The 13081-nt window shown below is 32.3% G+C and overlaps 1 long non-coding RNA gene across 1 annotated transcript in view; it reads right to left on the bottom strand.

Moving 5' to 3' along the window:
* The window catches only part of LOC145255733 (uncharacterized), a 309157-nt gene extending 299798 nt beyond the window's left edge, over window positions 1-9359 (bottom strand). The window contains exon 1 of the long non-coding RNA XR_013863896.1: window positions 9092-9359. This is a non-coding gene — a long non-coding RNA (uncharacterized LOC145255733). The remainder of the gene's footprint in view (window positions 1-9091) is intronic.
* Window positions 9360-13081: the final 3722 nt, after the last annotated feature.

Raw genomic sequence — 13081 nt, 5'->3', positions numbered from 1 at the left:
TTTGCTGTTATGATCACCGCCAAACCGAAAGCAACGTAGGTTTAAATTAAGGCTAGACAATCGAAAAGATGGGATGATTTTCGAAAATAATGGCGAAAAAAGCGACCCTCTCCCTGTAGAAAAGTGCCCAGTTGAAGGTGAAGAAATTAATGTTTTTAGCCAATTATTCGATATTTGTTGTCTGAAAGGCCGAGCATAAAAACTATCCTGATCTTGTGAAAATCTGTCGCCTCTGTCGAAAGTTTTAGGCAGACATGCAAATATGCATACATCTATATATTGGTAGCTCAAATTTTCGACCCAAACCAATTAAAAAGCTTGCCTTATCTCTGAATACCCTTTATGTAAAATTTCAAATGTTTAGACCAGAAATTTTCAGTAATTTGTAGAGACTGCAGCGGTCAATTTTTTAAAACTTTAACCCCTATTATGGCCCCTTAACATGTATTATTTTGGGCTCAAATCAAGTTATTAAGTTAGATCTATGTCCAAGGAACCTATGTTTTGACCCAAAATTGGCCGAGGAGTTTGGTAGAGTTCTCAAAGGTCAAATCGTTAAGCTTTAACCCCTTAACAGCACAATTTCTGGCCGAAAACGGATTACAAAGATTTGCCCAAATCTCACTACCCTGTATATCAAATTTCGAGTCTGTAAACTGAAAAATGACAGAGTTATTGTGTAGGGAAATGTACACAGACAGACAGACACACGGACAGGCATACAGACAGACACTTTCACTTTTATAGATATACTAGCATGGGTGCCCGGCGTTTCCCGGGTGTTTGGAGGTGTATGCTGAGCAAAAAAAATAAAAATAAAAAAGGGTCAATTTTTTTAACTTTGGCCCCTATTATGACCCCTTAACATTCATTGTTTTGGTCTCAAATCAAGTTATTAAGTTAGATCCATGTCCAAGGAACCTATATCTAAAATTTCAAGTGTGTTTTCTCAAATCTCAGTACCGTGTATATCAAATTTCGAGTCTGTAGACTAAAAATTGACAGTTATTGCGTAGGGAAATGTACACAGACAGACACACAGACAGACACACAGGCACGTTTACTTTTATAGATATATAGATAGATTGTCCTGAAAAAATTGAACACCTACAACAATTTTTTCTGTTTCATTCAATGTTTTCTTTTAGATATTTAAAAAAAAAAAATCATTCCATAAAAAAATCATTCCATAAATCATTCAATAAAAAATCATTCCATAAAAAATCATTCCATAAAAAATCATTCGATAAAAAAATCATTCGATAAATCATTCCATAAATCATTCAATAAAAAATCATTCCATAAAAAATCATTCCATAAAAAAAATCATTCGATAAAAAAAATCATTCCATAAATCATTCCATAAATCATTCAATAAAAAATCATTCCATAAAAAATCATTCCATAAAAAAAATCATTCGATAAAAAAGTAATAAAATATTTTAAATCCAAAGCTCATGTATTTCTTTAATCGAATAAAAAAAAAAATGGAAAATTTGTTGAGGGGTTTGTTTATAAAAGTAAACTTAGTTATGAGTGAATGTGATCATTTTCCAAGTAACCATATGATTAGCTTTTGTTAACAGCAAACACATGTCAGAAATAGAAAATTAAGTTCTGTAAATATATAAAAAGAATGTACTCAGAAAGATACCCATTTATTTAAATATATTTTGTTTAAATACGTTCGTTTTATTACTTACATTAAAAAGTTGTGCGTGAATAGAAAAAAGTTGGGTTTTTTTAATCCTTAAAAGTTTTGTAAATATTTAATATTAAAGAAAATGTTTTGTAAATATATACTTTCTTTTAAATCTTTAAAAGTTTTGTAAATATATTTTTTTAAAATCTTGCTCGCGAACATTTAAATATGCCTGCTATTTGATGTGTTTACAAGTTTAGAAACAACTAACGGCAATGTGCCCCTTGAATTGTTCGCCAATTTTTGTCGTCTGCTACGGGATATCTAATCTTTACTTGATCCGATTAATTATAGCGCTTTTAGGCCACCGTAGTTCTCAACTGGAAGAAAGGGAGACACACCTGCTCTGTGACCATCTGATATGACAATTTAAAAATCGCGGTATTTTTGAATCCTTGCTTTTAAAAAATCCTTTATTTAAAATGTATGTGGAATATAAAATATAAATATGGATAAATTCTTCACAATGAAGAATGGAAGTACCCATTGATTAGTATTTTTTTATAGGTAAATGATTTTTTGGAATTTATATATTCATAGTAAGTTAAAATTCGTTGATTTTCTTGAAATCTTTTTTAAAGAAAACCGATTTAAAAAAAACAAATATTGCATATTTTGCTAGTAAACCTGTTATTATTTTAAAATTTGGTCTTTGCTCCTTTTATTGAAAAAGGAAATAGGGTTTAAATTACATTTCTCAAGTAGTTATAAGCTTCAAAAGTTAGTAAGTCTAATTATTTAAGATTTTATCACGCATTTTTAATGGAGACTTCTGACACTGCTAACAGTGCAGATTAATTTTCTCTCGTGCCTCTGTCCTATCAAAGAACAACAACAAGGCTTGAATAATGAACTAAATCCTGGTTTAATTAATTTCACTAAAATCTGTTTCACATATTTAAACAAATCAGTTTATGTTTTTTTTTTGTTTTTTTTTTTTACTATTGTAACACTGAACCATCCCATCTGTGACGACTAACAGATTTATTGGTAAATATAAAAAAGAACATTGTTGTGGCTTACATATAAAAAAGTCAACTCGACAGTTATTCTTTTAGTGTGATTATCATTATGGATTATCTATCACTAAATGTGGAATTATCGACATACGGCCAACGGGCATTAATGGCAGAAAACTGATAGGGAACATAGTTTTGAAAGCCGGTTTATCATAATTTTTTTTTTTTTTTTTTTTTGCTTTCCGATTACTTTTTTATTGAGTAAAGCGGGTTTGTATTACTGTACACATAGATTCGAAAAAGTTGTCAAAAAAACAAATATATAACAAATAAATGTTATCAAAGGCAAGATAAGTTACTTTTCAACCTAACTGGATATATTTTTCGTGTTTTTATTCAATGTAACATGTTTATTCAGCTCGAAAAACATACAGTGTTTACCGATGTATTGGAAAATTCAAAATGGCAGCCGACTCTCTTTGAGACGGTAAGTTGAGGAAAATGAGTTATAAATAAAAAACCAGACAAAATACTGTTAGAAACTCGCTCAATATGTTACCGTGACATAGGCTGACATATATTCGGCGGGTTTTTAACAGTATTTTGACTGGTTTTTTATTTATAACTCCTTTTCCCAAACTTACCGTCTCCGAGGAAGAGTCGGCCGCCATTTTGAATTTTCCAATACATCGGTAAACACTATGTTTTTCGAGCTGAATAAACATGTTACATTAAATATAAACACTAAAAACATATCCAGTTAGGTAGAAAAGTAACTTATCTTGCTTTTGATAACATTTATTTGTTATATATTTGTTTTGTGACAACTTTTCCGAATCTATGTTCACAGTAAAACAAACCCAGTAAAGCCTAAAGTTAATTTCCAAAAGAAAAAAAAATATATTTGTACACATGAAAAAATGTTATAATGAAAAATGTTTTCACTGCGATATTCGGTAGCTGACAAATTCAGCTAAATTTTGAAGTTAAAAAACTTCATTGTAAAAATCCCTCGAAAGATAAATGTTCGTTATTTGGATCTATTTCAAAGATAATCAGTAAAGTTCTAAGATATTGGATTAAAAAAAAAAAAAAAAAAGAAAAGAAAAGACCACCTTGTTTCTACAAAAAATAGCTTAATTAGTCCCCAAAAGCGAGATTCTGGCTTTGTGCAAACAAAACAAAACCAAACCAAGTCGTCTAAGCATGGGTTCTACGGAAGCCCAAAATGTCAGAAACTTAAAAGGTTGTCTGAAAATGAGATCAGGTAGTTGGAGGGAGGTAGGGAGTGCAAAACCGACTGCCCTCCCCCTCAACCGTGTATCCGTACATTCATATCGTAAAGGTTTGTATAATTTTTACCATTTTGTAATTTAATTATTTTTCTGTGTTCGTGCTTTTAAATTAAAAAAAAATTTTTTTTCAAGATCATATAAAAATTATGTTATGCTGAAGATTACACATTCATTTAGGCAAGGAAAATATTAGAATCTTACATATAAGAATTAGGCTAAAAATGTAATCTTAAAAAAAACAAAAAAAACATTGCAATTATAATTTTTTGTGTGAAAATATTAAATAAACAATGCTTAATTCAAATTCAATGATAATAGCGGTAGTTTGAGTTCATTAATACGAACTTTAGGGGCTATTTTCGTATTGTTCCTCAAAAAATTATTTTTTCTTTATATTACAATTGTTACAATTTACAAAATATTGTTACGGTTTACGACTGCTTTATTTTCATAAAAAAGCCAAATTAAATCCATTCGTTTTTATTATTATTATTATTATTATTATTATTATTATTATTATTATTATTTACTGAAAACCATAACTTTAGTAAATGTATTTTTTGTTTAAACAAAATAATACATTTCCATTAAGATTCAAATAAAAATAGTTATTTCGTGAATGATAAATACCGAAAATTTCATTAAAATTGGTCAAGTTCCTGATTTTTGGTGAATTTTTACGTAAAGGGAGAGGTCAAAATATTTATACATTTGGAGCATCGGCATTCATTTTGCACGTACCTATTTGACATTCAATTCTTGTACAAATAATTAAATATACATTAAAAATGCTCGAATTATTTGAAAACAATCTTTGCTTACTCCAGTGATTTTTTACGTCAAGTAACTTGTTTGATACCGATTTTTTTTAACGAAATCTTTAAACATTTTTCAAATATTTGTTTATATTATTGTAGATTAACATCCCCTATTAAATTATACCAACCAAATATCCTTTAAAACCTAATGGAATAAAAACAAGAAAAACAAATTATTTTTCTTTTAGAATTTAGAGTAAAGGATCAGTTTCGCATGACCCCCACCCCAGTTCAGAGTCATTCTAACATTTTGGGACAGTTTCTTTTCTTTTTTTTTTCTTTTTTTTTTTTTTTTTGAGGAGGGGGGGGGGCTACTTTTTTTTCGGCGATTTTACAACCTTAGTGGTGAAAAAAATAGTAAACAGCCTTAAAATGTTAGAATAACCTGTAAAATGGAAGATCATTTTACGTTCAATTTATATATAAAAATTTAAATACTAAAATATTTTTTGCTTCTTCTTTCGCGAAGTTTTTCAAGTTTTTTAACGTAATCGCCTAAAAAAGTAAAAACTCATTGGGTGGGGGTGGGGGGGTAACTAAGGATGTTAAAGCTAAAAATTTACCATAATTTTAATGAAACCCTGAACACAACATGGCAAGTTAATGGTTATAAAAAATAAAAATAATAATTATAAAAAAGATAGGTGATAATTACTGGCATTCATTTAGAATCATTGGCAAATCTTTCAATAGAAAATAATGTAAAAAGCATTTAAAACCACCCACATGATTCCATTCATTTATTCGCCATTCACAAACATAGCTTACTACTATTACTACAACAACGGCAACGGCACAATAAAAACTGATGCTGCAGACGATTTTTTGATGCGGCATGCTTTATTTATTTATTTATTTTGTGTTTTTTACTTGAAGAAAAGTCATATTTTTGTCACTATTTACTTGTCTACACAAAGGAAAAGTTAGGAGGGTCGGTTTTTTAATGTGGAGAAAATCTAGCTCCCAAAACGGGTCACTCTAGTCAGAGAACAAAAATAGTTCCGTCGAAATATTCTCACGAATCGGGTCGCTCAATTCAAAAGGCATTACCCACTCCCCATCCAAAAAGTAGGAGGTAATGCATAGGAAGATGATCAAAGAGACACTACACTTTGTTGAAATGTTTACCCGTATTTTCTTTTCCGTTTTCTAATACTCCAAACTCAAAATTGTTTGTAATGAATGTAAATAAATTGGAGATGAGACTGTTGTAGGAAAATAAACTGTTGTGGGAAAATAAACGAAGCGTCCATAATTAAAAGAAAAGTAAAAGTTTCCCATTGTCATTTGCAGGAATGTCAGATCATACAAGATTTAATCTCGGGATACTCCTTGGGCGTTGAGTTCCATGGCGACCAGCATAAAAAAAACATGCGTCGCTTGCTTCTTCGCTCCCTTCCTGACACAAGCAGAAGCACACGTAACATTTTTTATTTATTTACTGACGTTGTCGTAGTAACTAAACGATTATTTGCCACATTTATTTTGAAAAAAAGTTTTACTCTTTATGAATATTAAAAGAAAAAAGTTACTAAACATTTATTCATGTCTCACTTTTACAGACATTTGTTTTTAAATTTCTTTTTAAATGACGACTTTTATCGACTTTTTTTTTAATAGCATTTGCGGATGGGTAAAAAGCGAAAAAAAATAACTAAACAATTTACTGACAATTTCTCGGTATCTTAACTTTGATAACATTTATTTGTTAAAAAGTGAGAAATTATCAGTAAATGGTTTAGTTTTTTTTTTTTTTTTTTTTTTTTTTTTACCCATCCGCAAATGCTATTAAAAAAAAGAAAATCGATAAAAAGTTGTCATTTAAAAAGAAATTAAAACAAATGTCAGATCATACAAGATTTAATCTAGGGACTCCAAAGGCCTATTAAAAAAAAAGGTCGATAAAAGTCGTCATTTAAAAAGAAATTTAGAAACAAATGTCTGTAAAAGTCAGACATTATTAATAAATGTTTAGTAATTTTTTTTTTTTTTAATATTCATAAAGAAACTTTTTTTTTCAAAATAAATAAATGTGACAGATAATCGTTTAGTTACTACGAAAACATCACTAAATAAGTGTTACGTCAGGAAGGGAGCGACGCGTGTTTTTTTATGCTGGTCCCATGGAACTTAACGCCCAAGGAGTACCAATCTAGGTAACATCTAGTAAACACTGAACAACAAAGATACAGCGGCAGTAACAGAAATGTTACCTACACTATGAATGGGAATTGACGGTGGCCTAGTAGTTCAAAACACTGATTGACGACCTGGCACCTGGGTGTCCCTAGTTCGAATCCAGTTTGTTACGACGAAAATCATTTTCACTTGGATGTTGGAAATCTTCACGTGATCCTTACAGAAATACCCGATATTTTCTAGGAAGAATTCGGATTAGAAAAATATTGGGAACCCAATGTCAACAGTAGAATCTTCGGATTAGGATTGTGTTCAGTGTTCGCTCTGCTATTACTTCTCTGGAATTAGTTTTATTTATTTAAAGCATTGAACGGTAAAAACCATTTGTTTTCAATAATCTGGCAACTTGATGGTCAATACAATCGATAGAGTAATCGGATGTGTTGTTTCTTAAAATTCTATTTTAGAGTTGTTCAGAAATATTGATTAAATCATTTTTATGGCAAACTCACACAGAAAACTGAAACCCCCATCTAAAAATTGAAGAGTCGATTTAAAAAGCAATGTATACAGCTGAAATGTTTTTGGCGTAGTAATTCAAAGATTTTCTTTTTAAATCAAATCACAAAAATGTTAACGGTACGTCCAGTAATTGTAATGTTTGTCAATCCAATCAATCACGACAGGTGATAAAATAAGACATAATTTAGTTTTTTAAAAATATCCAGTTAAATTTATTTTTAATTAATTAATTTATTTATTTTCTACTCTGTGTCAATTGAACATGGTAAGATGTCTCTAAATTAAACAACAATGTTAGTACAAACACTGGGGTGTTTGAGTGAAACAAAAAAGATTCACACGCTGTGTATCAGAACATATCGCAGAGAAATAACAAAAATCATTTGTATTTGCCAAACATATTAGACAGCAGAGCTTTTGTCTTTCTTTATTATTTAATATTTTTTTTTACTTTATTTTAATCAAATTAAATAATATTTAAATACATCAAATACAATTTTTCTTACTTATTGCGTCCCTCTACCTCGCTCTGTAACAGATTAATATATTTTTAATTTCAGAAAAATTGAGGATTTTTGTCAAATTTTAATTATTTTATTTATTTATTTATTTATTTATTTATTGACAATCTGTCATTTTGAACAGCTGACAATAAACCTAACATTAAGCAAAACGCAGGGGGGTACAAGAAAAACGTTTTTTGAATAAACTATAAAATATTTTTTTTAATTATTATAGTAGTAGTAATGTTATTATTATTATTATTATTATTATTATTACTTATATATACAACGTATATTATATATACAACTTATTACTTATATATACAACGTATATTATATATACAACTAATAATAATAATAACAACGACGACGTTATTTTTCTGAATAAAGAGTTGATTCGCTCCCATAAGGGAGTTCAATGTCCGTATTATTATTATTATCAATTATTATTATAAAAATAATAATAATAATAATAATAATAATAATAATAATAATAATACGGACATTGAACTCCCTTATGGGAGCGAATCAACTCTTTATTCAGAAAAATAACCTTGTTTCATTTATCTCATTATGCCAATCAATTGTAAATTGTTAGCAAAGAAAAAATAAATAGTAATTAAAGAGTTGGGAATAAAATAATACAATTGCGAAAATGGCATCTTAAAATGAGTGATTAATCTGCAAGGTAATTTTCATTTGAAAGTGAACACCCAATTGAGGGCCACGCGGCCTGATCGAAAAATGTGGAGAATTATTCTGGTTGATTTTCAAGAAGGGCACCCACATTTCAACACTTCATTATTTTAAATAAATACGAATATCATTAAAACGCCGCTCAGAAATTATTTTACTTAATTATATTTAATATAATGTAATTATAGTAAAATATAGAAAATCTAATATTTATTTTAATAACGCGTATTTTTCTACACATTTTCATTATTGCGTACGGAATTAAATCACATTTACAATCTGGACAGTGAAAGATGCCGTGTAATGAGTTTTTATTTTCTGTTTTATTTTTGATTTTTAATTATAACTCACTTTACGGCCATTCTGCGTCGACCGATTCGCGAGTGTTAAGCAAAAAGCACATTAGATAGTAATATGCAGGTGGTGGGAAGAGAGAGAAGAAGGGGTCATCATTTACCTGTTAGACACTTGCGGGTATACGACGCGAATTTCTCTCGATACTTGCGAAGCTCTTTCACGAGGGTCCTTTCTTGTGGTCCTTCAATAGCTGAAAAGACGGAGGCTCCTATGATAAGGTATAATATATAGAAACCGACAAGGACTATAAGGCGAATGTTACTCTTTGCTAAACCCATTCTGGCGGCCTGTTGCGAACATCAGTTTATTACCGCGGCTGCTTTGCTACTGATGTTCGGCTAATAAGCGCGTGCTACCGAAACTACGGATGCTCCAAAGTACTACTAACTGATCCAACTTATTCACACGCTGCCGGCACTCATAAACGATATTGATTCAGTTTCATTCGAATTCAATTATAGATATGCTCGTTTTTAAATGTGGTTTCGTTTAAACATCAAATCAAGTAAAATTTGCTGTGAGCATGAAATATCTCAAACGTAATTAGGAAATATGAATTTTTTTTTCAAAGTAAGAATTGAATTATTTTCTGACTTAAATTAAGATTTTAAACGCTTCAAATATCCAAAGCATAAATTTCAGAAATATGCCATGAAACAAATGATAGGTATATTTTTTCCATTCTTTCTGTTGAGGATTTTCATACCCCCCCCCCGGCCTCGAACAATAATTGAAAAAGAAATACACTACGAAATAATGTAAAATAAACTCTTTTTTTTATTATTTACGTTAAAAGTAAAGAAATTGTTATTTTTTATTTATTTATTTATTTTGTGCATGAATGTGGCAGTCTCTGCAAAAAGGGGGAGAGGGAAAAACTAAGGAATTGGGAGAGTGAGACGAAAAAAATAGACAACGTGTTGCGTGCAAGGTGAGAGAAATAGAGAGTCAATCAATGTTCCTCGGTGTGTGATACAGCCTGTTGGGTGTGCTACTATATTCGCGCTGTGTGCGTGCTATCCGTGTTCTCTCTCTCTCTCTCTCTCTCTCTCTCTCTCTCTCTCTCTCTCTCTCTCTCTCTCTCAAATAAGCTTTTTTTGATCGATCCCTGATGGGTCAAAAATTCATATTTTTGGCGAGGAGAGTGTTTTCTACTACGTCAGCCCTTTTTTCAAGAGTCCTGCTTTTTGATCCCAAGGGGGTTGGTGAGAGTGAATGCAGTAATGCCCACACAAATGAATTTTTAGAAACACTCATGTGTGAATAGATTTTAGTGTGTGTGTGTGTGTGTGTGTGTGTGTGTGTGTGTGTGTGTGTGTGTGTGTGTGTGTTCTGCTGGTTTTTGTAATAGGTGTGATGTCAGTATTTCGTTTTTCAGCTTCATCATGTTCTATGTGAATTTTTTTTTGGGGGGGATTGCATGAGGATGTTCCTCAATATATGCAGGTTTGATGCGGTCAGTAGCGATATTATTTTTCTTTTCTTTCCTCAAGGAATATTTTTTATGCCTGTCCAAAACTAGGTGTGGTTCTGAATAATTTGGACAAAGTGGCTTTTTAACTGCATCGTTCCTGATAAATATATATTTGCAGTTGTGAAAATCGTTTGGGATGTAAGTTTGTTTGTTTGCTTTCCTGGTGGATGTAAAGTTGAGAAGAGACATTTTGTTTTAATTCCATTACAAACGTTGTAAGTGAAATGTCTGCCTTTTGATTCAAATACTGTCCAGGTAGGGTTAATGCTGATCTGAAAACTACTTCTGCAGGTGTGCTCTGTAAATCTTCTTTCACCGTCTTTCTTATCACTAAGAGAATTAGTGGCAAATTGTATGCCCAGTCAGTCTTGTTTAAATACATAGCCATGGAAACTTTCAATTGTTTGTGGAATCGTTCTACCATCCTATTTGCATAGGGGTGATAGGCAGTTGTCTTACTTCCTAACAATTGATTAAATTCAGCAAAAAGGGTTGATTGGAACTGTGAGCCCCTGTCTGTTGTAATTACTGAATGTACTCCAAAAATTGCTATCCAATACTATAGTATAACTCTGGCTGAGGTGTCTTTGACTGCTATGGCTGTAGGCCATCAACTATAATGAGGACAGGTGTATGTTTTTTTGAGGCTGTAGGCCATCAACTATAGTGAGGACAGGTGTATGTTCTTTTGAGGTGGGTAAAGGTCCTACTAAGCCGATATGAACATTGATGAATCTATCGTCAGGTGTGCTGAAAGTGCCAAGTGGTGATTTTGTGTGTTTGTGAATTTTAATCTTTAGGCAAGGTATACTCCTACAGCTATTTCTGATGCATCTGTTGTACGTGTAAGTTTTGTGTCTTCACTGTCCTTTATGTAATTCAATTTTGTGAAGTTGACCAAAGCAGTTTTAGCTTATCAGAAAGCTTCTGAGGTAGGTCCTTCTAACTTTAATTGTTGTTTTTTTTTTTGTTTTCTTTTTTAACACACATGTAGAACAGTTTGGTAAAAATCGTTTGTAGTAGTTAATTATGCCTACGAATCGGCATACTTGTCTGGCAGATGTGGGTTATGGGAAATTTTAAATAGCATTTACTTTCTCAGGTAGTAGAGATATTCGGTCCTTGTGAATTAAGTGTCTAAGGAAATTAACCTCTGGTTGGTTAAAAATACATTTCTTGATGTTTATTCTTAGACCGTAACGTGACAGTCTTTGAAAGGTGTGCTCCAAGTGTTGTCTGTGCTTGTCGCGGTTTCTGCTGGCAATTAGAATGTCATCCACATATGCAAATATGAATGGCAGACCTCTAAAAACTTTGTCTATTAGCCTTTGAAAGGTTTGGCAGGCATTCCTAAACCCCGAACTCGTAAAGGCCAAATAGTGTGGTCAGTGCAGTTTTATGAATGTCTACTTCTGCCACTGGAACTTAGTAATATGCCTTTACGAGATCCAACTTGGAAAACATGGTGTCACGTTTCAGTTCAATGGCAAAATCGTGGATATGTGGGAGAGGGTATATATCTGGGATTGTTTTCACTTTTAATCTTCTAAAATCAACATGAAATATCTCCAGAAAAAAACACACGAATAAACCTAGAACTCCATTCTCCAAAGTAGACCCCTACTACCATGTCTCCTTCTCCAACATCAGGGGTCTACGTTCCAACCTTCCAGAGGTTGAAACTCAATTACAGGAGATAAAACCGGACATATTCTTCCTAAGCGAAACTGGCATAGGACCGACCACTTCCCTAGATGAGTTCATAATTAGAGGATACTCTAACTTAATATCTAAATCTGACCCCCAAGATCGCCATGGGCATAGAATATGTGCCTAGATTAAAGATGGCTTTCCGTGTGGTAGAGATATCTCCAGAGAAGACCCTAATTTACCTTATATATGCTTCCAGGTTGCACTTGCTTACACCACTGCATTTATATTTGCCCTCTATCACCCCCACAACAGTGGAGTTACTATCCTTAAGAGTATAGCTGAGAAAATTGACAACATCCTGTCTGCTCATCCTTCGGCTAACATTCACATTTGTGGTAACTTCAATGTCCACACTGTGGAATGGCTGACCCACTCAAACAAGACAGATGACGAAGGGAGGTTCTGCCATGACTTTGCCATTGTCTATGACCTCACTCAGATTGTTCAGGAACCCACCTGTGTGCCCAATACTACCGGTCAGTATGCAAGCCTTCTAGACCTTTTTCTAACAACTTCCCCTGAGCTATGTTCATGTTCTATTCTATCTCCTCTGGGATCTTCCGACCACTCAGTTGTATCAGTTAAAATGAAATGTAATGTCTTCAGACCTGACCGAATCATTAATTGTAGGCATAGACCGATTCATACCATCAAAAAATTCCAACAAAAACCTAACAGCCAGCCATGGTTCTCCCCAGAATGTGCTGCTGCCATCGCGCGCAGAAATCACTTTTTCCATAGCTACGAACGTAACAGATGCACTGAGACTAAAGTTGCTTTCAGGAACGCCAGCAACCACTGTAAAGAGTAATAAAAAATGCAAGAGAGCTATATGCTCAGTTCGTTAAATCTAAAGTAGCTGAGCAGCGGCTTTGTTCCCACCAGTTTTGGCAAATAGCAAAC

Source organism: Euprymna scolopes, chromosome 31 (assembly GCF_053919585.1).
Source record: "Euprymna scolopes isolate OS-2025 chromosome 31, ASM5391958v1, whole genome shotgun sequence".
Taxonomy (NCBI): Eukaryota; Metazoa; Mollusca; class Cephalopoda; order Sepiida; family Sepiolidae; genus Euprymna; species Euprymna scolopes.
This window is presented reverse-complemented; position numbering and strand designations above follow the sequence as displayed.